Raw genomic sequence first — 26,098 nt, 5'->3', positions numbered from 1 at the left:
CAAATGCATTCAGCTCCACTGACTTTAAGTATCTTAAATTGCATTTACTATCATCATACAGTACTGCTTGTTCACAAATAACTTACCTATATATATAACATTTTATATAATTATATGTGTGTGTATTTTTTCAGAATTATGATCTTATATATTATGTTCTATGAGCTTTATGTATATTGTGGTATAATGGGCCATTGGCCTTCTGTCACAAATAAACTGAGTTTGATTCCTTGTTACCTATAACACACTGTGAATAAAAAGTCAATTTCAGTTTTCTACTCTTATTTAGAATTCTGCATAAATTAAACAGTTTTTACCTTTACAGTAATAGTATCCCTTCACTGACATATATAATTTGGAAAATTATGTAAATCCAAATTCTATACTCTTCCAAAAATTACAAATGCATCTGACAAAAAAATGAAACTGAAGTACATCAGTCAGTTTAGATTATCTTTGTTATAAATTATAAATTTGTTTTATTATATATGCCTACTTGCCAGTCAGGGGCAAACCCTGTCCTGCCTCCGTTGATGGGACTGTTATTCGCACATCACTCAGCCCTTTAAAATCTATGTTGACAGTCTTTAATTAAAGGACACATGCCAATAAATCCATCAGCAGTTTATATTTTAACAAGCTGTGAACAACTACTTGTCTAAAGCATTAAGTCACCAATTTTGCTATCAAATGCTTTGCAAAAATCAAGAAATAGTTTAAGTAACTGCCAAGCAGTCAAAGCTTAAACAAAAACTCCCTGATTTTACTATCAAATGCTTTGCTAAAATCAATAAACAGCAAAAGTATTTTTTTTACTAAGACACTGATTATGCTATGTTAGATGCATTGCTAAATTATAAAAACAGTACCAATTAAGTAATACTGCTAGTTTAATCTCAAAAGAACCTCACTAAATTTGTCATCAACTGTTTTGCTAAAATCCAGAAACAATAAGCTCTGAGCGTACATTAGTAAGTTCAACAAAAAGTCAAACAAAGCCACAACTTTATATAGATGTAAATGACTTTCACACAAAATTAGCAGCTTCTGAAGCATGTAAAAGGGCTTCCTTTAGCATATCCTATCTAAAAAAATCTAATGCACTGATAAAGATCATTAGATATTCAGAACGAGAGCGACAGCCCTCTCTGGGATGACTTTGAAACTAATAAAGAGAACTTGACGCAATTTGCACCAATTTTCACCTTGTTTTATTGTAGCTGGAATTAGATTTACACAACATTACAGTAAGATTGCCACATTGGGACATCCTTTCCTTTGCAAATAATTGCAATTGTGAGCCACTTTGAGCCTAATTAGCACTGAGCACACTTCTATGAATATCAAATATTAACATATACTTATTGAAATTAGTTTCCCTATGATAAAGTCGTTGCCTCCAAAGCTATCATTTTGCAGCACTCCAGTAGGTGGTCAACAGGTTTTACAGCACTTTGGAGAGGAACTTAGTAGCCAGTATAAACAAGTATTGCTTTACAAGGTGTTGGACCAGGGGGAGAGTCCTTGTGGGTGGGGGAAACTTATATTGTCAACTATCCCTGTACAATTCCTGCTTCAAAACAGCTGCCAAAGTTGTCTTAACTCCACAGACTCTAAGACACCTAATAATATAATTTTTAAGTCAAGAAATTTGTGTATTTTTTTAAAGTCCAAATTCTATGCAAATGGGGAAAATATGAATACCAGTTTTTTTAATTTATAATATATGTATAAAGTATTTAATATCCTTATAGGCAATAAGGTTTAACTACAATATAGAATAGGTCATTTTCAAACAACACTTACAACTTCTTGTTGATATTTCGGCAACTTCAAAAAGTGCATTGACTTCCATTAATCAATTTGCCTCACTTTAAATCTTGAACTGATCCTGCATAAAGCTATAATAAATAACTTCATAATACTGTGCAATATAACTCCAATGAATTTAATTGGCTACTAATGAGTGGAATAATTTTCAAGCATTATGACAAGCATGTAATATTACATAAAAACATTCCAAACTTATATACCTATATCACAGAGGTAAAGGTATAATTTTTTCTCACAAAATTTTCATAAGCATCAAAAGCAAACATTAACTTGCAAATTATATGTCTCGAAAAAGTCTGATAAAAGCAACAACATTTCTTTGAAATATAATCCATTGTGATTGTTGATGCAAGAAAATTTAATTCAAATTATATGTCAATTTAAAATAATATTATTATTTTATTAATATATATATATATATTATTTATTTTTTAAAATAAAAGAAAAATATAATAATACTCCAAACCTTTCACATGATAAATCGCCTTAAACTGGATCCAATGCAGTCCATTTATTAAATCTCCTATTCCTGTCTTAATTATAAACCCCAAACCACCATATACCTCTTGTACACTTTTTCTGCCATGTTCATAAAAAACCTAATTTTTGGCTAGCACCTCCAAATATTTGGTCGCTGTTTAAAGTTTGGAGCTTCTTCCCATGGTAAAGTTCCAAACAATGAAAATTCTCAGACAAGGTGCATCCCATCAGTCAACATAACCATGCAACTCCTGACATGTGCATTTTTTGGCAAAATAAACATTACTCTTCCATACTTTAAGTCACTTTCCAAGAAATTCTGTAAACATTTGGCAAGACAAAAATGTGATTTTTGGCTTATCTGTTGCTGATGGATGCAATATGGAACATCAAGGCTGTTTATTGTATATGCCTTAAATGTTATTAGAAGAATTCCGATTTATTGTTAATTTCGATCAAATGCCAAAAAAAAATTAACACTACATTATTACTTTGATTTGATAAAAAATTTACACCAAAATTATTGCTCTCTTGTAACTGAACATTTAAGAGAACATTAAAGGTCAAATTGTTTTGTATAAAAATGCTACTAAAACTGAAGCAGGCAACAGTTTTGCTCATTACAAAGAGTAAAAGTTAATTTACCACATGGTTTAATTAAACTTTTTAAATTAAAGTCCTCTCTCTCGCTGCCCCCATGTAATAGGTACCCACGAACACTAAACGGACACTGGACGTGGACAAATTGATACTGTCCACGAGCTTGTAATTGCTTTAAACCTTTAAATTACCCAATTCACCTCCAGGGCCTACATTCCCACCACACGTAGTAACTATCGCAGCAGTGAGCCCTACGTCAAACTTGATTTCCAACCATCATGTAACACAAACCATTAAACAAGATGACAAATAAAAATTTCTGTAAAGAATTTTCACAAAACTTGTCATAGACATCATTTATATTACCATAGAAACGAATGTGAAAGATTTCTGAATGTCTAAATCTGTCATTACATTGATAAAAGTCTCCATAAGGCGTTGGAAATATTCCCTGGCAGCCATTTTGTATTGTGGCCCCTCAGAGGCTGGGCTCCGGGACAGGAACATAAATCAAATGAAGGGCCACTGGGCCCTTAACAATGCTTCACACATTTTAACCATTACTCACCCCAAAATCGGGTCCATGGGACTATCAGGCTCCACAGCTATTATTTTTACATTAAGTTTTATCGATAAATTTTATCCATTTCTGATCAAGTTGATGACTAATTTTGTTGCCTTTTTTCTCTTCTCTCACTTGGGTATGAATTCTCTTCAAATATTTATTATTTATTTAGAACTGAAGCACACTATAGCTATCCATTTATTTATTCATGACACAGGTATCAAAAGAAAGTAATAATATTACATCACTTACAATTTAAACTGTCTAACACAATTTCAAATAAAGCCATAACAGTCAAATGTCAATTTTGGTACATCTTAAATCAGTAAGAAGTCAAATGACAAGTCCATTATTGATGACATCATGAGAGGTGCTGAAAGAATTATTGCCCATATTATAGAAAATGAAACAAAGCCAATGACAGTTATCTTTGTTATTTTCATGTAACTTTTGCCATAAAGGGCCATTAGGGGCCAGGAGTTGACAGTTCCCTTAAAAAGTCCTGACAGTTTATAGGCTGACATAATCATTATTTAGTCCCAAATGTGAATAACAAGCAATATATTTCAATTTTCTGACCAATTTCTCATACCCCCATTTGTAATAAAACATGTGGACCACAATTGTTTTACAAAGGAATACAGCTGTGCTCCTAGATTAGCAGTCACTCTAAATTAGCAGTCTCTTGGAATTAAAAAAAATGCCCAGACATTTTTAATTGTTTCAAGAATTCAAAATTGAATAAAGAGCTAAAAAATTGCCAGACAATTTTCATTGTTTCAAAATTTCAAAATTAGATATCATATTAAAAATTGTTCCGATGATTTTATTTGTTTCAAGAATTCAACAATGAAAAAATTAGGTAGGCCTAATTCTTTGTGCTAATACTAAACAATTAAACACTATATTCTCCTAATTATAACTACTTTAAATGAATACCAGATGAGACTCTGTTATACATCATTTTAAACACATTTTTGACAATGAACCCACATAATATATATATATTATTTACAGTCATGGTATAACTGAATTAGAACTCAATGCATACATAATGGTATAATATCTTGGGAAGAGTACGAATATGATATGATACATTTGATGGAAATATAAAGTAATATATGTTCCTCTATGACAAAGATGCATGCTTATATTTTATGCAGTGAATATTAAAGTACAGGAATAAAACTTCAGTTAATTAACACCACCATAATGTTTAATGAAGTATTTTTTTTATTTTATTACTTGTTCTATATATACGTATGGTAGTCTTCAAATAAGTTATCAGGCTTTACAATCTGTAACTGCAAACTAAAACTCTTGCCAAAAATCTTATTTCTACAGTAACAACTCCAGTCAAAACCTTGCAAAACTGTGTCTTTTAGCATATTGCAAGTAATCTGTTGTATCTAAGACTTGCCGTATGGAGCATTTAAACATGAACATCAATGTCAGGACAGACAAAACAAAAATAAAAACTGAAGCTGCCTTACCGGAAAACAAATATTACGGTAAAATAAATCAATCTGCATCAATATTTACTCTATTAGCAGAAACTTTCTTTGCTTTTTTTCCTTAATTCTACCAAGCAATTTTCTCAGACCATAGACCTAAAGCACAATCACACAACACAAGACTATTATTTTTTTATCAGCCAAGATTTTTTTTAGCTGCTTAAGTATTAGCCATACAAAGAAATTTTCTAACTTAACAGTTCCAGTTCAATACTACCCTGGATCTCATAACCTACACTGTCTGTATCATAACTGTTCAAATATTTGTCTGCACTCTTTAAAATTATATTTCTAAACATCAAAACCGGAGTTAAATTAATAGCCTGGTTCTTTCTCTGAATTTATACCTCATGGATGGAAGTACAATGTTTGTTTTAAATCATTATAAAAAGTTTTCAATACAACTATAAAAGCTTTTTACAGCATGGTTATCAATTTTAATTTTGTAACAATTACGACGAATCAATTTTAATAATTTGTATTTTACATTAATTTATTTCAACATGTTCCGAAGCATACGTTTCGAGTTTCAATATCCATAATTGCTAATTATTCAATATTTTCGCATTCATGCATGGCTTTCATTTTTATGTATTTGTACAATATCAAATTACTTATATTGTATCACAAACTGTTGTAATGTTTTCAAACATTAAATAATTATACAAATAATCCAATTCACAATCATAAAAATTATTAAAAAATATGAAACTCAAAAAAAATAGCTGCTTACCATGTATTTAATTGTATTCCACGATTCTTGACCTCTAGAAACCACACTCAAACCTGTTTCGTTAAAATGTTATTAGTGTTAAACATAAAAAACAAAGGTCCAATGTCCGAATTTCCTTTCAAGTCCAGTTAACAAAGCACCATTAACTCATGTCTAAATAGTTACACTCAGAGTCAGCAAAGAAAAAACAACAAAGCAGTTGTATATCAACATGAACTACATTAATTCACTGCTTAAAAATTGTGTCCAAACTTCAAAGTGACCAATTGTCAAGTCGACCAATGAGCAAAGAGCCAGTGCGGACCACACTGACCACTGTATAAGATTCACAATCTGTTGTCACACCTAAACTGACTTTCACCGTTTCGTTAACTCAGTCCAGTGTTACAACGATGTCCTAGTCCCACAATTGTTCGGTCATTTATAACCAAATCTCACTACTGCCGGAACATATAATAATCTTGCTGGCTTCAGAGTCAGACAGCGTGACTATCCAGTGACTACCACCTCCATCCGTTGGCTAGTCCTTATAAGTCATTTATCTTTAAACTTTCAGCTTCTATCTATTCGCCCTTATCCGAATTTTCACTTATCTTTTCAACCCTAAGATCTGATTATGCAACCAAAGATCTTTTAAAATTGTTATCCCTTTCAACAGCTTCACCAGCGGTTATGTAATCTAATTGAATTCTGTCCACCATGAAATAAAAGTGATGGGTTTTAATTTGACTTTTAAACCCCACCCCTTTGATCTTGTCTAAAAATCATTTGAATCTCACTTGAAATCAAGTAGCATCTAACAAATTTAGGAGTTTTATCTGTAAGATCTATTGATATATAGTGTTCAATATACCCTGAAGCATTGTGTGATGCTGGACTGTGGACAGCATATTTGTTTACTCGTATGTTATAAGTTACAGGCATAGTATTCATAAAACTTCTCTTAACTTGATTTCCTAAAATTTTCATAAAAAATTTAAAGCAAATTACTTATGTTTTTAACATAAAAGTATGTATATCTCTAAAATTAATGAAAATTAATGATTATTATCATTATTATTATTATTATTATTATTATTATTATTATTATTATCATTATTATTATTATTATTATTATCATTATCATTATTATCATTATTATTATTATTATTATTATTATTATTATTATTATTATTATTAATTATTATTATTATTATTATTATCATTATTATTATTATCATTATTATTATTATTATTATCATTATTATTATTATTATTATTATTATCATTATCATTATCATTATTATTATTATTATTATCATTATTATTATTATTATTATTATTACTCTTATTATTCATAATCATTATTATAGGTATTATTTAGTTATAACAGCATTTGACCAGTTATTAATATACTTAACAAATTAACAAAGGAAAATCATCTTAGTTTAAGGAAATGATTTAAGATGTTACATGGGCCAATCGGATTTAACTATTGCTTTTACACCAATGGTAGAACACACTTTTTCTTCTTTAAATCTTTAAATTATTTGAAATTGTTAGGCAGAAAAATAATCAAAATCAAACAAAATAATGGGCAAACATAACTGAGCTAATGTTTGAATTCTTCCTCAAGTGTATGTAATAGTAAATCATAAGGGTGTTAGAGAGCGACTGCCAATTTAAGGCTCACCTTGTCAAAAAAGGGGCATAATTCACCATCCCATTAATCCAGGGTTACCAGCCTTGCTGTATAATGTGCATATTGTGTCTAGCAACATGTCGACACAGATCTTGAACCGTTTGTGATTTCCAGTCAAGTTTGAAAAAAAATATTCCTGATGATGCTGATCACAATGACATTAAGGGAATATGAGAATATGTCATTATTACTACTTCAAGACAATTATCTTATTAACCATGATTTTAAAAAGTTGAGAAAATAAGAATTTCCCAGATTTTTTGCCTTATTTAATGGAAAATAAAATCAAATTAAAATAAATTGTTCTATTAAACTGTAAAATTTGTTGCAAGGAATGTTTGTCCATCAGTAACAGAACAAAAGCCCTGAAAAAATGTCTGAAATGTGGTCAACAACACATGAATATTAAATTATACCAACTAATTAATGCTCGCCAATGAATAATGAATGTATGACCACCAAATGCTGCTGTATTTGTTCTGAAACTGAATTCAATAGGGGTTGACTGACAATTTTATTACAGCATAAAACATATTTTTGGGCTAAACTGACAAGAAATTGTCCCTTTGATGTAAATTGCCGATCAAAAAAATGTTACAATTCAATTAACACTGAACTGTTAAAATTAGACAGGGGGCCCCAAATATTGGGAATTTTCAATATCAATTTGTGTAAAACATTTTTAAGACCCGACCTCAGTATTTTTTCTGTTCCTGAAAGCTTGTAAAATTGTAAAATCATCTTCTTTTTTGCTTGAAACCAGGAATAATTATAGAATGATGAAAAAGATAATGTATATTTATCATGAGAAAATCATCACTAAATATCAGTGACTAATTATTACTATTGATCATCAGAAAATAGAGAAAAAAGTGATTGAAGATTTTTTTTTATCAATAATACAATCTTTCGATTCACATTTTATTATGTTTGTGTGAAGAATATGAATTTTTGAAAATATTTTTTTTATCAGAAAATCTAATCTTCTGGATTTTCACAGATGAAAGTGAAAGATGGATTCTTAAGCCTTCAGATAAGCCAGCTAATAACTGATAAAACATAAACAGATAAGTAACCTGTTGACTTATTCCCTAATTATTACTTTGAAAAAGGTAATAAAAAGATAAAAGCCATAAATTAGTTTTAATATGGAACATAGTGGTAATGTTCCTCCACTAGTTTCATCTTTTTTCTTCCTATTAAGCAGTTTTTTAAAGCATTACGTAGTTTGAGTCTGTCCATATAAACACCCATATTTTTTTGTACATTTTGAAAACATGTGGTAATAACTTCCTCAACTTAAGAAGTTTCTTTTTTATATTCTTTCCTTGTGAAGTGTTTTTTAATGTATCCATTTATGTGCATATATTCTTTTTGTAAAACTAAAATAATACTTGATAGACAGGAAACATTATTATTATATGTTATATATAGAACAAAGTATAAACCATAATTAAACCATATTGTCTACAGTCTTATGTTCTGCAGTCAAAATTGTAGTAAATAAAAATAAAATAAAAATATTCGGGAAGATTGTTTGATCATTATAAATGTGTTTTTTTTCAGGAAGCCTAAAACCTGTCTGTCTGCTAAACATAGAAACAATTTGATAATTTAATTTAATTATATTAAATAATTACCAACCTTGCAGACTATATTTAATACTGCAAAATTATAGCTACATGTAATAAAGTTTGAGTCCCCCTATCAAAAAAAAGGTCTCTTTTACCCTAAACCCCCATAATGCCCTGCATCGTCTTCTTTCATCTAATGATTCTGGTATTGATTCCCATCAAGAAAAACACAAAATTCAATTATCTTGTCAAATACATTATAAAGAAGCTCTTCTTCTAATTGATGTGAACAATTTTCACCTGACAAAATACAAGCATTTTCATGATAAAGTCGTAGAAAGACGATAATGCATCATGTCCTTCTTTAATTGACAATTTCCGTATATCTTACATAGAAAGTCACAAAAGCCGTGCCAATACAGTGAAGGCATTACAAGGGCTACATGGGTGTGCCTGGAATGATCATCTGTTGTTTTTTTTTCACTTTAAAAATTCTGTTTATCTTACATAGAGTATCACAAAACCGTACAGTTAAGGCAACTTACAAGGGCTAAACAAGGGGAATGCTCATCTGTTTTTTCACTTTGAAAAGGAGCATTATTCAACAATTATTATAGCCATTGTTATGGGCCTTGAAGTGTACATGTGCCATATTATAAAGTAACAGCGAATTGTCTCTGGCAACAGGTGAACCATTAGCTTAGTTTAATTTTAAATCTATTGTTTTTCAGTCATTTATTTGCCTAACTCGTCGATTATTGGCCTACATGTTGGGCCTACATTTGCATGTGACATACAGCATTGGTTTAAACATATGTTATTCAACATGCATATGTATATCTATATAATATATCTATATATTAATCATCAAAGTTCACATTAAATACAATTACAATCTTTACATATAATATATTGAATCATCTTGAAACAAAACCATAGCTTATGAATTATCTCTCCGTGAGAGTGTAAATTGTCTCTGCATGCAACATTCGAACCATAACTTTGTTTTATTTGAATATCTTGAACGGTTTTTGAGTTGTGGCCAACAGGTTAAAATTCTTGCATGCAGCAGATAACAATAGTGCCAAGGCTATGACAATTCTGAGACTTTTTTCCTTTGAAAAAACAACACCCAACCCTGAGCTTAAGATGATTGTATTACTGTGGTGTTGCATTCTAAGACATTTGCTTGCATTATATTATAATTTCAGTAATTTTGATGCTTTAACAGATTAAATTAAGAACATTTCTCCATGTTTTATGAGCAGAGGAAGGTGTAGGAAAATAGCTCATTGAGCTAATGTTTCTTCAAGAAACAAGTTGTTAGTATATACCCGACTTTAAATGAAGATTCTTGTATCTTGTAAAGACAAAATTCAGACTATGAGAGAATTACATTGTATTAAGGAAACCATTAATGAATAGTTTGATTGGCGTTTTCCTGACCGACTCACAAATTTATCCCCAGTCCAAGCTTTTCCAGTAGCCATAATTATTGTTCCATTTTTTATTATACAGAATTAAGATGTAAGAGAGTACTAAAAAGACAAACGAAAACAACAACACCTACTTACCAATGTAAACAAATATTGGTATGGAAGCAGCAAACAAACAATTTTATTAATAGTGGCCTTAAAGACAAGTTTACCTGAAATTTCTTTGAACACACAAAAGAGACTGACTTCCAAAGATTGTTAACAGTACATACATAAAATGTTATAAACTTAGTGCAAAAATTATGTTTCATTTCAACTCAAATTAACCACAGTAAAATAAATAGTATGATCTAACTCAGAGGTGAGTTATATACTCGTCTTTTTAACATGATTGTCAGTTTAAAAACTTGTAAACAAGGACATTTTCTTGCAGGAGTTCCCTGTCCTGACGATATAACGAGACAGTTATGATATTTAAACAATAATTGTAATTTCGAAGGTTGAAATGTCACAATGTTTCATCTTTTCTGTCACTGTTTCGATATGACAGGGTCAATTCTGGTAAAGTGCTTGAACTATGATGTATAACAGAAAGGCTATATAAATCAAACTACATACATGAAGCACAGATGAAAAAAATTCAGGGTGCTGACATTTACATTGTAGATGGGAATTGATATGAACTTAATGATTTATAGTGATATTTTCATTGTTTCTTCATAACTATAAAATCAACCCCCAATTTCATTTTATTTGTTCAAAAAATGAATTAGCCAAAGGTTGCTGAGTAAGTTTCTGTCAGGGATGAACAACTTGTTTTTCATACTACAGTCGAAACCGGTAGTGGCTTCAATGGACCGGCCATAATACTTCCAGCCTCGCAAATATGTAGCCAAGCGGAAATTCTTACAAAGAGTAAAACAAAATCGGTCCTTAACATCCAGTTCGAGCCAACGAGGAAATCGAGCCAAGTGATATCGAGCAAAAAGTTTTCAACTGTAACCATTTTTTTGCATGATTCCTGATCCACATAAACATTTATACTTATTCTATTTTTTTACCCGCATCTATACTGCTACAGGGTTTCATATCGAATTGGGTGAAAAATTACTGTTAGTGATGGTTCTCATATGCAAAGTCCTGCATAATATCACAAACATGCTGGTCCATATAATAGAGCCTACCCTTCATGAACACCAAGGGTTCATGAACATTAAGGGTTTATAAACTTCTGTTCATTAACTTAATGCCACAAAAAAATTCATTAATTGTTTATGAATATCATGAATAATTCAAGAACAGTTCATGAACTATTTCATGATATTAGCTCAGATCATGAATAATTCAAGAACTGTTAATGAACTATTTCATGATATTAGCAGCCCATGAATTATTTAGGAACCATTCATGAACTGTTAATGAAATACTTCATGATATACTAGCTCATGAATTATTCATGAACCATTCATGAACTAGCTGTTAGTGACATTCTAAACAAGGAACTAAAACAAATGACACGGAAAGTTCTTATCTCAACTTTTGGTAACTGTCCAATATAAGCTGCTTAGTGAAAGTTTCTTATCAATGACACTTTCACTTATATGATGGCTGATGATTTAAGAAGACCATTTTATCAGAATAATTCCTGCCATTTCAAAAGCAGCTGTTCTTTCCAGTATTATAATCAAGATATTTTATTTAGAAAAAACTGTACCAAATCAGTGACTTCATATACTTGTATTACATAACACACATGATACAAGAGTTTTGACAACTTAAAGATGCACTCTAATCATCATAACTCCCAAATAAGATGTACCACAATCAATACAAGTGTTTTCATTTACAATGAAAGGATGACAATATATCGAAAACAATGGTTCTTATGAAGGATACCATGTTTAATTTGAAAAAAAAGGTGCAGAAAACATGGTATTTCTACCTTATGAGACGATAGTTGATCACTGCAAACAAAATACTTAAAAATACTTAAAAATGTTCTTTTTTCATGTCAGATAATATAAAGGGCTCCACCAAATTCTATGACTTAAGGAGATCTGTACACATGTTTCACAGACCCTAACACAGGCATCCTTTGATGAGCAAATGATATTCTTTACTGAAATAATAGATACCTAATGACAATACTGATCAGTTTAATTTCGTTACATATCAAAATTCTCAACAAAACCTCATTTTCGCAGATGGCCAAGCACAAATACCCTTGCTTTACACGCACAGCTAGACTCAAACAAACTCAAAATGCGACTAAACTTGATATATTTCAATCAAAATCAATCAAAGCCCGCAATTTATTCCCATGAATACCCCTCATTGACTCCATGTCATTCCAGTCGTTTGTTTACCAAAATAAACAAACCCGAATTGTCCTCATTATATTAATAATGAATTAAGCTCTTTTTTAAGGGTATCTATAAACTATATCTATTAATCGGTGAATCATCAATCGTTCAATCAAATCATGATCATACATTGACAGGTGACAGCAGGATAAAACTCTATTATAATGGACCGAGACATGAAACTATTAGACAACGTTATAGCATTTTGTTCGTAATGACAATTCAGGTTCAATGAAATTTCTGACCCTGAAAATAATGTACTTTAGAAAAAAATAAGTTTATTCCTATGCACATGTTAAGAAGATTGAAATAACGCTGACAATATTCAGACTTGGGCAATGATGAACATAGACAAGAAATTATTTTCAAACCCATACTTAAAACTTTTGTATCATATAATTATAATGCAGCTGTAGGTTTGGAAAGAAAACTACCTCAAATTCCAGCTTCAAATAAGGGCCTTTTTACCCTTGTAGTTGATACCCTGCTACTTCCCCAAGGGCCTGACCCTTTTTCTTTTCACCCCAGAATAGCCTCTGAAATACCCATTTTTTTCTTTAAAATTGATACATTGAGAATCTCAGTATTCATTAAATAATAATGATGTTTTACTCCATCTGTACCCAAGTACTGAAAAACAGGGGTGGGGTTGGGGGGTCTAGGTCTGCACAAAATAGGGCTTAAGTGTCTTCCACTTAACTGGTAAAAAGGCCCTGCAATTATACATTTTAAAAAAACAAAATGACACTTGTATGGATAATGCCATTTTAAAAAATAATAATTTTGATTGAGTGTTTACAGTACCGACCGGTATTATAAATAAAGTATAAATCTGCATGAACACAATGTCAAAATAGTAATATCAATAATGTTCCATTAGCACTCCTCAAACATTTACGATGTATCATAATTTTGGTCTGCCAAATGAAATATTAGTTGATATGATTAATTACATATAGTATATCATAATCATACAATTTCTGCCAAATTTTATATGCGACATGCATCAGACAATAAAACAAATTAAATGACATCATCCACGTTTGGTATCAGTTTCTTCTTCAGCCATTGTAGACGTAGACCACAAAGCTGCACTCCTCGCCAAAATGTTACCAGATGAACTTGTACGAGCCAAAACATTACACCGCAATGGTTTACTAACGGTATCAATATGACCAAATGAACTATGATTTGACACAGAATATGGCTGCGTTGGGAGGGGAAAAAGGATATCCTCATTTATCCGTAATTCATTACGCTAGAAAACCCATTTTTAAACCTTAAACGGAAGAAACATTGTTTATCTGCGATAAGCCGAGACAAAGGGTAATTTTTCTGGTCATGATTTTGTAAAAGATTTATACAGATGATTTTCTAAAGAGTTGAAATGATAACCGTGCTAGTTTAATACGAGGCCAGCAATATGATAGCCCATTTGTCAGAAGGGCGATGACTTCATACAAGAATCGTTTAATTTGTGAGCGAAGACCTTAGATTAATCTCGTGATTAACAGAATGATTATGATCTTGATAAAGATAATATGACAGCCCTTGATTAGTAATAACAGAGTAACGTAACCGGTGCATTCAAATTGAATACTGGTATACATGTAGCTAAAACTGATAAAGTGAATATACATGATAAAGGGCAGGTTTCTGTTAATGTTTTAATAGCATTCCTTTGTGTTTATAATCTTATTCTTCTGCTTCTTATACTCATTTAATGGCACAATAAGCGGTAAAATAAAAGACGTTAAAAAAGAGATTCTTCTCATCCCTAAAGTGAAGGATTTGCCTTATAAAATAATCATTGAAAAAAACGTACACATACCATTATTTGGACTAAATAAGCGGCTACTTTCGTTCATATATATATATATATTTTTAGTCCAATTTTGATGAACACTGATAGCTTATAAAATTCTTTTTGAGTCTGTTTTGTGGGAAATCCATTATGAGAGACCATGAGATTATGAGTACTCCTGGTGGGGATTGAGCCCACAACCTCTTAGGTGAAAGGCTGATACCCATATACCACTAGAGCACTAGACCACTTTAGCGTGGCTACTTATAAAAGATCTCCTGTCGGCTTTATTGAATGTCCAATTTTAGAGACCATGACATAGTACTCCTGAATGGAATCAAACCCACAACCTCTTAGATAAAAGGCTAACACCTGCATACCACTAGATCACTAGACAACTTTGGCGTGGCTATACTTCATGGATAGTGAAATGCAAAGATTCACTTACTTCTTACAATTTATGAATGCAATCATACTGCATGTTTCATTTAAAGATGCCCAGTTTATTTTTTTTTTAATTAAACGCAAAAAAAAGAAATCAAATTTTGCAAAATGAATAAACTTATAAGTGCTTCCACAATACGCTGCTACAGCCAGGTCCTTAAATTAAACACTTCCTACCTTTTAAATCCAAATTATAAAAAAACATTCATTCAATTTCCTTGAACAAGTATAAGGATTCTTCAACCCTTGGTCACCATCAAATGTTCAATACTGACAGAAAACATAACATCTTCATTTGACAATAGCAGAAAGGACAGCTTTAAATATTTTGATTTTAAAAATGCCAAAACACATATAAGAATTTTATGGCCTTTTTAAATACTTTCAACAATCAAACTTATATATTATTGGGCAATAAAATCATTTTACAGTTTTAAATGGTTATATCAAGTTTATCTACAGACTTCCAAACCATCAGATAATGTCTAAATGTCGCCCTATTGTATGAATGACAATTTTTTGAAGAATTAAAATCGTTAAACAACACATTTATAGTTGTAAAATTGTCATAGCTTTATAATACCCCCAGAACAACCTTGTTATAGGACAGAGGTCATTAACTTGTCAGAGATATTTTTTCACTTTTTGAAGCAAAAATTACATTTTAAACACTTAATTGCTCAATTCTGAAAGTGATACTGTCAATATGTCTATTCTAAATTAATGGGCGTGTAGATTATAGAATTTGCAGGCGTTACCCAAGAAAGACAGATTTAATAATTTCATGAATAAAACATTTAAAGCGAGAGATAGATTTCATTTATTGTCAATTTTTTTTGTCAAGATTTCTATGATGAGATAAATATGATAATTAAAAATATATGTGCTTTTAAGGGATAGCCTGTAGATATTTATAGTGCTTAAAAAGGTGTGTTTTTTACAATTCAAATTTTGATTTTTTGAAATGATGTTTTTTTTAAATTTAAATCTTCTATATTAAAAGCTCAAATGGTGTTTTCTTACAGTTCAAATTGTGCTCTTAGAATCGTGTTTAATTTCTATAATTTGTTCTCTTTTTTTTTTAATTCTTTTCCATCTTCTTTTGTATAACTATAAACATGACTTCTTACCTCATAATCGTAATGTTTAAACGTATCATAATATAATATCCCTCAAAAATACAATTTCTCAATGTAACAAAATATAATATTCATCCAGTTTCGTTTCTCTTTTCAATAGAAACCATACCTGACTCACGATCACTTTCGCCTCATGGTTTATGTCACCTTTTTCTCGCAAGTATCTTAACTCTAGCCGCTAATTCCTTACCCTGGAATTAAAAATGCATGAGCCACCATCAGTAGCAAGCTTTCAACACCATATAGCAGCCTACCGACCGATCTGATAACATTAATAGCAAATTGAAACCCCAGCGATCGATTAAGATACTGTTTACTTTACAAGGAAATATCACAAAAATTACTTATAATTGTGATCATTTAGGGTTTTAGCAAAAGAGTAAGGCGGGGTGGGGGGTGGGGAGGGGCTGCACCTTGCCGTTTTTAGTAGATGCAACCCCTCTGCCCTCATGAAGACTAGCATGTGCACCCTTCTGCCTTCATAGATTTGGATAGTCAAATATTTCCTCTGTTTTGGTTAAAAGCGTATTATATGAATATCAATACATACAAATTTAATATATCTGGCAGTTGAAACCGTAAACTACTACAATTACCCAGTTATAACATTTTTTTATTAAATGTATAATATTTAAGTTCTTTATTGTCTGAAACAATGTGCCCAGCGCCCTGATAGCTCAGTGGTTGAGCATTAGTTCAGGTGTGGAAGGTTTGGGGTTCAAACCCCGCAGTGTCAAACTGAAATATAAAAATGTGGTACCAGTAGCACCCTTGTCTATTGCTCAGCATTTAATGGATGGTAATGGCAAAATGGTGTACTCAGTACTCAGGTGCTGGTCCAATCCAAGAAAGATGTATCACGTTAAAGAACCTGAAGAGGTCTTTTCACAAAGAGCTAGGAAATTGCAACCGGATGTCTGCAGCACCCTGCTCTTTTTAAAGCCTGGCTTTAACCCTTTATCAATGTTAATTTACCCTTATTTGTAAATTTCAACTAAAGCAAACTTTGATTTGACACAAATATTTGGTTCAATGTTCATTTAATTACCCAAATAAGAATTTTTGAATTAATATTTAAAATTTAATTAGATTTATCTTGATAAACCTTATAATAACTCTTGTAAGTTTTTTTAAAGACTCCATGATTAATTTTGATGCTTACTATAGATTCAAATTTTAACTTTCACTTCCTAATTTGATTCTAAATAAGAAAGTCGTCTATCACATGCTGTTGTTAAAATTCTCTTTCATTTTTCATCCGAAACAAATTAAGCTAAATTCTTCTGTGCAACAAATGGCGTCTGAATGGATGAATAATATATGGATAGTAATCTCGACAAATTAGGGCATTTAGAAATATGGATACTAGTAGTCTGTAACCTTAAATTTGTGTGAGTACTATCATAGACAGGTAGACAGTTATAAAAACATTCCAATCACATTTGTAATACAAACTTTTGAATGACTACAAAACATAGATGATGATGACTTCTATATACTAATAATATATATATCGCAGTCTAGTAAAATATGTGTATCTGACTTTGAAGTATTTAACAAATTCTATAAAGAATTTATATGATTAAATAAATGGCATTGCATACATGAAAGAATGACATTACCGTATATATACTTTTGAAGTGGTATGAGTTAGTGTAATTAATTTTGATGTCACATCGTAAATTAATGGTGTTAAAAATGAGAGTGCAAAACAGCAACATTTTATGTTATAATTTAGCGACGTTAATCCTAAAATTAGTATTTATGATATAAACAGAATATCAAACTGGTGGTCATTCAATAAGAAATTTATTAAACTAATGAATACTTAAATTGATAAAAACTCATTAAGGCTAGATTAACCAATTTAAAAAAACTTGTTTTATTAATGAATAAATTATTTACTAAATGCCCACTAACCCAATATCTTCTTTTGATATAGTGAAGTCAAAGGCAAGAAAAAGTGTCATTGACTTTTATAGTGAAATGGCTCACTTTTTTGCCATTAAACTTCAAGTCATAATATTACAACAGCATTTAGCGTGGCTAATGTACATGCAATTAATAAAACAGTTATATATTGTACATAAGCAATTTGTCTTAAATTGGTTGTCCATAAGTGGTGCCACAAAATGACAAACTTTTAACAAAACCATTACTAGACACATTTGGGTGACTTCTTTTAACAATTTTCTGTCAAACGAAACAGTTCTGACCAGTAAATTGAGCCAAAGAGTCTAGGTATATTTGTCAAACACTCACACTGCCCATTAGGCAATAGAGCAAGTCCACTGCTCCGTGCATGTCAAGTTAAGTCAACATTAATGCAATGTAATTATTGGAGATGATGTGTTGACAATTTTAGACATGGGGGCATACACTTTCTGATGTACATTGTCAAAACTGCCAAAAATGATAATCAATTTAAGACAAAAACAAAAACTGGTGTTTGCACTGTTGTGAAAATATTTACACATAATCCATAATGCTATAGTCATTTAAGCAAACATTTAAAATCTAACCATTCCTCAGTGTAAGGAAAGAGACACCAGATGATCCCATTTCAAGAAAAAAAGAAAAATTGTTAAAAACTTACAGAAAATTTATATCGTTGTGTACAATGCATTGGTCTTACTTACTGATGTATCATATTGCTTACAAAACATGTACCTATATCTTTCACAGTTTTTGCATATTTTTCCAATGCAAAATTTACTGGGTTTGTCTACCATGTAAATCCAAGCAAATTTAAAAATAGTGTCAGTTTGTGTATCTTTACTTATCACAGGACCTTCACATGCAAAATATACACAATATAAACTCATACTAGCTCAAATTGATAATTCTAGACTTGTTTTGAGGAAATACTGTTTTGCCGATCTTCGGACCATCTGGTGTCTTGTCCCTTTAAACCACAAGGCTTACCATTCATCAGTGGTTCTGAAGTAGATGTCCTCCTTTTAGAAGTCCTCACCATCACTTTACAAACATTAACACCATCACTCTGCAAATGCAATTTTGTCTTAATCATAAAATGTATCATTCCAGCTTAATAGCAAGATGTTTCCCGTAAAGCAAATAGTTTTAATTAACTGTAATAAGAAGTTCGAATTTTGCAAAATTTTGCAAAAGACAGGACTGTTCTGAACAATTAGAATGCATTTTTTTAAACAATTAAGTCTGATTAACTAATATTATTCTCATTCATTTAAGATTTGCAATCCGTTCTTATTAGTTTCAGTTTTGAATCCTGTTTAATTAAGAATTGCTTACATGAAAGGAAAGAACTTTAGAATAGTTTCAATGTTTCAATGACTCAAAAGGTACCCGGCTCACGTCGTGTGTCTTGCCTGACTCCCTTACAAAAGGGTCTGTACTTACGTTACATGTATAGAACTTGCTCATATGGGTCACGGACCTAGAAAATGAACACGGATATTTAATCACCCTTTGTCATGAAAAGTTACTATACATAACTAGTGGATGTTTGAAAAGTTACTCCAGCACCAATTATTCGGCAATCAATCAGTACTTTTTCATGAAAGAACATGAAAGAACATGAAATGGAAGCTGAAATTAGTCAGTATATTTATCAGTAAGTTTAATTTCAAGTCCAAACTTAAGTTAAACGTATGGTTTATATAATTTTAGGAACACAAACTACAAAAGAAGCTAGCTATTGCCAGGCGCAGTATCTACATGTCTTATAGGTACCCGAACTATATATGCATATTATACTTGTTATCAGGAATAAAAATCACACAACAAGACTCTATAGGGGGTGTATATATACTTGCAAAACTTTATATTTTACAATACTTTAAACAAAATTTAAACTTTATTGAAACAATTTTTTCGATAAAATGTTTTAATTTTACTGTACAAAGTTTAGGAGATATTGACTTAAGGTAAAAATGACTTAAGATGATTCAAGAAAATACCATCCCAGCTACTGAATGATGTCGAAATATTGAGTAACTCTTCCTGTCTGTCACATGGCAGAAGAAGGGCCATCTTTTGCCTGGAATAAAAAACAGCAATGTTCACTGAAAGTCTAACATCAAGGGCTTTATAAATGGTGATCAAGTTTTATAAAGCCAACATTTACAACAAATGAAATGTTTTAAAATTTTATTTAGGTTATCCGAATAGTGTAGTGGTTAGCGCACTTGCTTCTCACAGAGGCTTTCCCGGTTCGATTTCCGGCCTGGGCATGTGAGTTTGGATTGTGATCACCGAGCTCAAAAAATGTTTTCCCCCACAACACAAGACCATACTCTCGGTAAATATAACGTAAATGTTGCCATAATTTGTTACCCCATCGTTGTTAACTACATTAGTTAAAAAAAACCTAAAGTTATGACAATTCCTGACACTGAATTTAACTACACGACCAAACAAGAGTGCCAATGATCATCAGGGTATTTTTAGTAAAAAAATCAGACAAAAGACTTCAATTTTAAGTCAAAGTTATAGGCCTTGTCGAGGCATTGTCTCTGGTAACATGTGCACCAAGTTTCATTTGAATATCTTGAACATATTGGAGTTTTGGTCCAAATTGAAGTTTTTTAGCACTTCAATTATGCGACACAAAGGCTCTGACAATACTTCAACTTCTCTGTTAAGATGAAAATGGGCAACATGGGGCAATAAGGATAGCAAGGTTTTACAACTTAGCACCAAAATCCTCCTCCAATTTTCACATTGTGAACCGAAATTGCCGAACTTGGAAGTCATAAAACTATGTAACTCCCATTGTGAGGGAACTCTGACAAATTGGGAACCAATTCTTGGTGACTTTTTACAACCCTGTTTGCAGATTGTAAAACAGGATTAAAATGTACTAAAGGAACTTCATTCAGGAAAGTCAATTATAGAAATAAAGTCTTGCTATGCTTGAAGGCATTGTCAAAACTGTTCATGCATTACAGAGTGCATTGTAGACTAATTCGAAGAAGTAATTCGATAAAATATAATTATGTGACCGATGCTTCTTTTGCATCAACTTCAAAATGAAACTGCAATGTATTCCATATATTAACTTTGAACAACTTAAAAATTCTTCTTAAAATCCTTTAACATAGCAGTTTACATTTTAGTAATTATAATACCACAAAGTTATACCACAATGTTATTGAATAGACTGTTCATTTCGTTTAATGAGGGTATTAGTGATATTTTGCTAATAAATTAGAACATAAATTACATGCATAGCGAAAATTATTTTTTCTGATTTATTTTGCTGATAATTAAAAAAAGGCGGCAGATATTTTAATAATACATGAACACAGAGACTAGCCCAATTCAATACAACTACATTGGCCAACATCAGGAAACAGCGAAAAAAGGTCCTTGCCAAACAACAAATATCTGCTATATAAACAGAAATCCAGCCGTTACTTTCACATCAACCCGTATTTAACACAACAAAATGACAAGGAAGGGACAAAAATAACATCACCCCTATAACTCAGGGTCTAAAAAGAAAGGGCTGTTTTCACCTTTTTTCACTTTCATTAAAATGTTTTCAGTTTTGTTATTATCAATACAAAATTTTTAACAATGGATTTCAGAAAATATTTAAAGTAATCATTAATTAAGTGAAATTATTCACGCAGTTATTTTCGTACCCATATAATTTAACATCTGTAATTACCAATAAGATAAATTAAGCTTTCCCATGAAGTTAATAATGTGTGCCATCTTCAAAGGTTAACGAAAACATAATACAAATTTCAACAAATATTTGTTTAACTCAAAGAAACATACAATTCTAGTGCCACCCAAAACATAATGAAAAGGACTTGAATAAAGCAGCTTTCTGTATGTAACTTTCAATTAATTGAACTCTTATATTGTCATTGAGATCAAAAAGTCACAAAGGGATTTTCGACCTATTACCATGCTGAAAAACCTCTTACGACAAAATACATCCTTCAAATGCATTGTATGGACATAACCACACTGCTTGATTCCCATTTATAAGCTAAGAACCTATTACAAGGTAATCCCTTCTTCTTTTGACATTCAAGGGCCCTTAACCAATTAATCAGAGCAGGCTTCTGAAGAACACAATCGTATACAAACCCTTGGCCATAAAATTATGACATCACCCTAAGGGAAACCATTTTCCCTCCAACAAAACTATTAGGCTGGTACTTTCACTAGTATTTGTCAAATAACGTATAATTTTCACAATTTTTGAACAGGCCTAAATAGAGTCCTTTACTAACAGACTTTTTAATAGGTTCGGAAATGATGGTCTTACGGCTGTGTGAATTGTAATAAAGCCTTAAATGTATGAAAAACACTGCAGGTAGACTTAAGTCACTTCAAGTAATTGATATAATTGACCATAAAACCACTTCCTTCAATGCTGGTCATTATTACCCGAAGAAAAACTGGCCATATAAAGTTGTTTCCTGCCAAGTAACGAAGGTCCATCATACTGGGGCGTTGTGTAATGTGGTCAAGCCACCATGGCCATAAAATCTGCACCAAGCTATCATTCTGGTTCCTGAAAGTTTAAATTTATACTTTACATTGCTTTTCTGTAATTAAGTTTAAACTTATTTATTTTACAACAATGGTTAAACAATTTCTTACACCATTATATCAATCCCTCTTGTTGGCACAATGTTACGCATGAGTTCAATCTTCTGTAATGAGAAAAAATCGCAGTAAACTTGGAGGAAACCCGTATATTTCAATAAACATCTCAACATATTTTGATACTAGTATTATAAACTAAGTATTTTCGACTTAAAACTATGATAAGTATATTAGTGGGTAACCGAAAGCAAGACATCAACATCAAAAACCATGGCAAACTGTCTTTTTTTTAAGGTGCATTTAACACATTTAATGAAAGTTTACCATAATGAAAGGACTTGCTAAGCAGCTTCAAACACAAATTCTGAACCATTCTGTATCATTAATTGTGAACATGTGTGCCAAGTTTCATTTCATAAAGTTCAAGTAATATTTTTTCCATTTTTTTTGAAAATCTCAAAATCTTTCAAAATTCAAAAAGAATGGCACAATGAGTAAACAAAGTTGCTGTGATGTTGAAGTATAGTTGTCATTCTCGCATCCAACAGGTCCTAAGGTCTGATCTCTAGAGTTGGTGACTTTACGTAGCTTCTTGCAGCAGACGCACCAAAGGTTCTGAATTCTTCCAAGAACTCTGCCCAGGAGATGGACTCTAGCATGTTCCATGTCAGCTGCTGGTACTTGGAACTGAAATAATTATGATAATGTACTCCAAATTAAAAACCTAGAGCCCTGCAGAACAAAGGCCATTGCTCATATGTAGGTGAATAACTCACTTTTATTAAAGCCAGAGTTATGGGCCTTGCTTTTGTCTTGTGAAATATGATAACATTAATATCTTAAATAGTTTTTGAGTCAATATGGCCTGGGTTTTAGTTTTTGCACACAAATGACCACGATGCCAAGGCTTTTAAATAAGAGAGCTTTAATGATATATAACTGCTGGACAGTATTTAAAAATAAATTTAAAGAAAAATTAAAGTACAGTAATAACTAAACAACTTCTTATGCACCATTCAATTGTAATCATGGCCCCAAAAGGTCCGGGGATAGCTGGGACTTTGACCTCGATCCAGCCAAGCCTGGGCAAAATCCCTGCCCTGCGGGAACGAACTGCTGGTAAAACCCTTGCCAAATGTCCCCGCACCCAGGGACTTTAGGCAAGTCCCATTCCCCGCTATATTTTGCGCGAAGACAAAACCATAGCATTCACCCGGCACTCCGGAAGGTAAAAACACAGCCCATTTCCCAGACTATCCCCGGTATACTCCCGGACCTGGTGGGGCGGGGGCCGAGGTTACAATTGACTGGTGCAATCTGATGTACAATTATGGGAAATTTCTTGGTGAGCACATATTATTTTCCATCATTTATTTTACATTTCAGAAATCAGAAATCAATTCCTATTTAAAGGATACAATAGGGTTATTAGTACTACGTTTTGATCCTGGAGGTTGTATGCAACTCGAGTGGAGTTTTGCAGATTTCGATTTCATGAGGTGCAAGCCGCGTGGAATCTATATCTGCAAAAACCTACAAGAGTCGAATACATCATTCCGGATCAAAACGCAGTACTAATAACCCTTTTATTATATACATTACTGGTTAGATCACTTAAAAGCCACATGTTTCTCATAATAAATGTCATTTTAACGATGACACTTTTGTTTTATGACGTCATTTTAAAATCACGCAGCTACTTGTTATGATTTGATGTCACAAGAGTGGAATATGGCAGTATTACACTGGAGTGGAATACGGACTGCCGTATTTTGCGATATGTATTGCGTGTGAATTTACAATGGGTACATAATAAAAAAAATATTTGGGGTCACCAGGCATCTGCATTGTTTATCATTATGGCCAATAGCAACATGAAATGAAAAGCTTTGGGTATTAAACATGAGACACCTTCATTGGGTACAGAAGATGATACATTACGAGTGCATTTAAACACAATTTCAACTAATGTTCGTGAAGTGTGTATTTAATTAAAAGGCTAATAATTTTAGTTATGAAATTATTGATAAATTTCAAGACAAGTATAATTTTATGGCCTTATAAACTAGTTAAAGCCCCCAGTAGACTCGGGTTCCAGTAAACTATTTTTTTAACTGACTGTACCATGGGGGTAATCCAATCATTAATCGGTAAAGCTATTTTGATGCCTGTGTGGTATATTTGTGGTGTTTTGTGTCTTTAGGTCATTGTGGTTTCGGCCATTAGAATTGCTCTGTGCCTCTAAACAGGGTTTATTTTTTAAATATTTCAACTAATGGGGTTCTCCCTGTAGGTTTTATTGTTTTATTGAAAGGAAAAAAGCATGCTTCTTCATAGAGTACAACAATAAAGAATGTCTCATTTCTGATTCGGGGGGGGGGGGGGGGGGGGGAACCCTTTGCAGACAATATCAGTATGGCCATGTCCCTTGAGAACACTGGCATAATTACGGAAAGGATATCAGAATTTTGCTTCAATTCTTCTCAAATCAAGCATCCTAATGCCATTATTTTAATAATTCTTTCATCGAACCAAGCATGCCTAAAAATTAATCTAAGCCGTCAAGTATGGCAAACATATCAATATGCAGCACAGTCTGGTCATATGGAAAATGAGTTTGATTTGGATTAATTGAACTAACCTTCCCTTGGTCAGATCCTGTATGTACTGTCCACATGTCGACTGCCTGGTGAAAGGGTTATTTATCCCTGAAAGGCATCAAAATTTGGCTTGGTGTGACCCCTTAAGCCTAAATTTCCTTTCGCGGACAATTCATAAGGAAAAAATTGGGGTGAAAAGGCGACAATAAATAACGGATAAAATCTTTATGATAATCTAATACAGCAGAAAATTATCTCCAAAGAACGAACTACCTTTCTTCCTCCCTAGGGATTAATTTGAGAATCATCCTCATATTTCATAGAGAATAATCACAATTTTTAATAATGAACTTAATATACACTGAATATTTACATGGATCAATCAACTGTTCATTTGCATGTTTAAACGTTGCCTGCCTGTTGGTAATTTGGGTCCGGCCTCCGTTAATAGACCACAGTGATTCATAAAGAAGCCATTTACTGGATTAGAGTCATCATTAAATAAATATTAGATTTCACAAGAATATACACTGAGGAATAAATATACTGATGAGGCTGTTTAATGAAGCAAAATAATCGCTTAATACAAAACGCAAAATAAAACGATTGAAAAATGGTTTTTCGTTAATGCACATAAAATACACTTACAAAACATTAACATTTATATATTAATAAAAATGATTCTTAAATACATGAATTTCATCTAAATGATGGAAACTTAGATTTCAAACTACAGTAAACAAAAAATAAATAAATTTTTTGGATACACAGTATTGAGAA

General features: G+C 31.8%; 1 protein-coding gene across 5 annotated transcripts in view; it reads right to left on the bottom strand.

The window, feature by feature from the left end:
• LOC128227531 (protocadherin beta-8-like) overlaps nucleotides 1-25,769 on the bottom strand; it is a 39,448-nt gene extending 13,679 nt beyond the window's left edge. The window contains exons 1-5 of one of the 5 annotated variants that reach the window (XM_052938168.1): nucleotides 25,360-25,769; nucleotides 22,773-23,405; nucleotides 22,557-22,683; nucleotides 20,108-20,187; nucleotides 19,548-19,584 (exon numbers count right to left, since the gene is read on the bottom strand). The gene's annotated coding sequence lies outside the window, so the exon portion shown is untranslated. Of the gene's footprint in view, nucleotides 1-5,725; nucleotides 6,118-16,275; nucleotides 16,361-19,091; nucleotides 19,158-19,547; nucleotides 19,585-20,107; nucleotides 20,188-22,556; nucleotides 23,406-25,359 lie in introns of those variants that run through there. The other 4 variants (XM_052938169.1, XM_052938171.1, XM_052938173.1 and 1 more) reach the window with 4 other exon arrangements.
• Between the last annotated feature and the right edge of the window lie 329 nt (nucleotides 25,770-26,098).

This window comes from Mya arenaria, chromosome 3 (genome assembly GCF_026914265.1).
Source record: "Mya arenaria isolate MELC-2E11 chromosome 3, ASM2691426v1".
In the NCBI taxonomy this organism is placed as follows: Eukaryota; Metazoa; Mollusca; class Bivalvia; order Myida; family Myidae; genus Mya; species Mya arenaria.
This window is presented reverse-complemented; position numbering and strand designations above follow the sequence as displayed.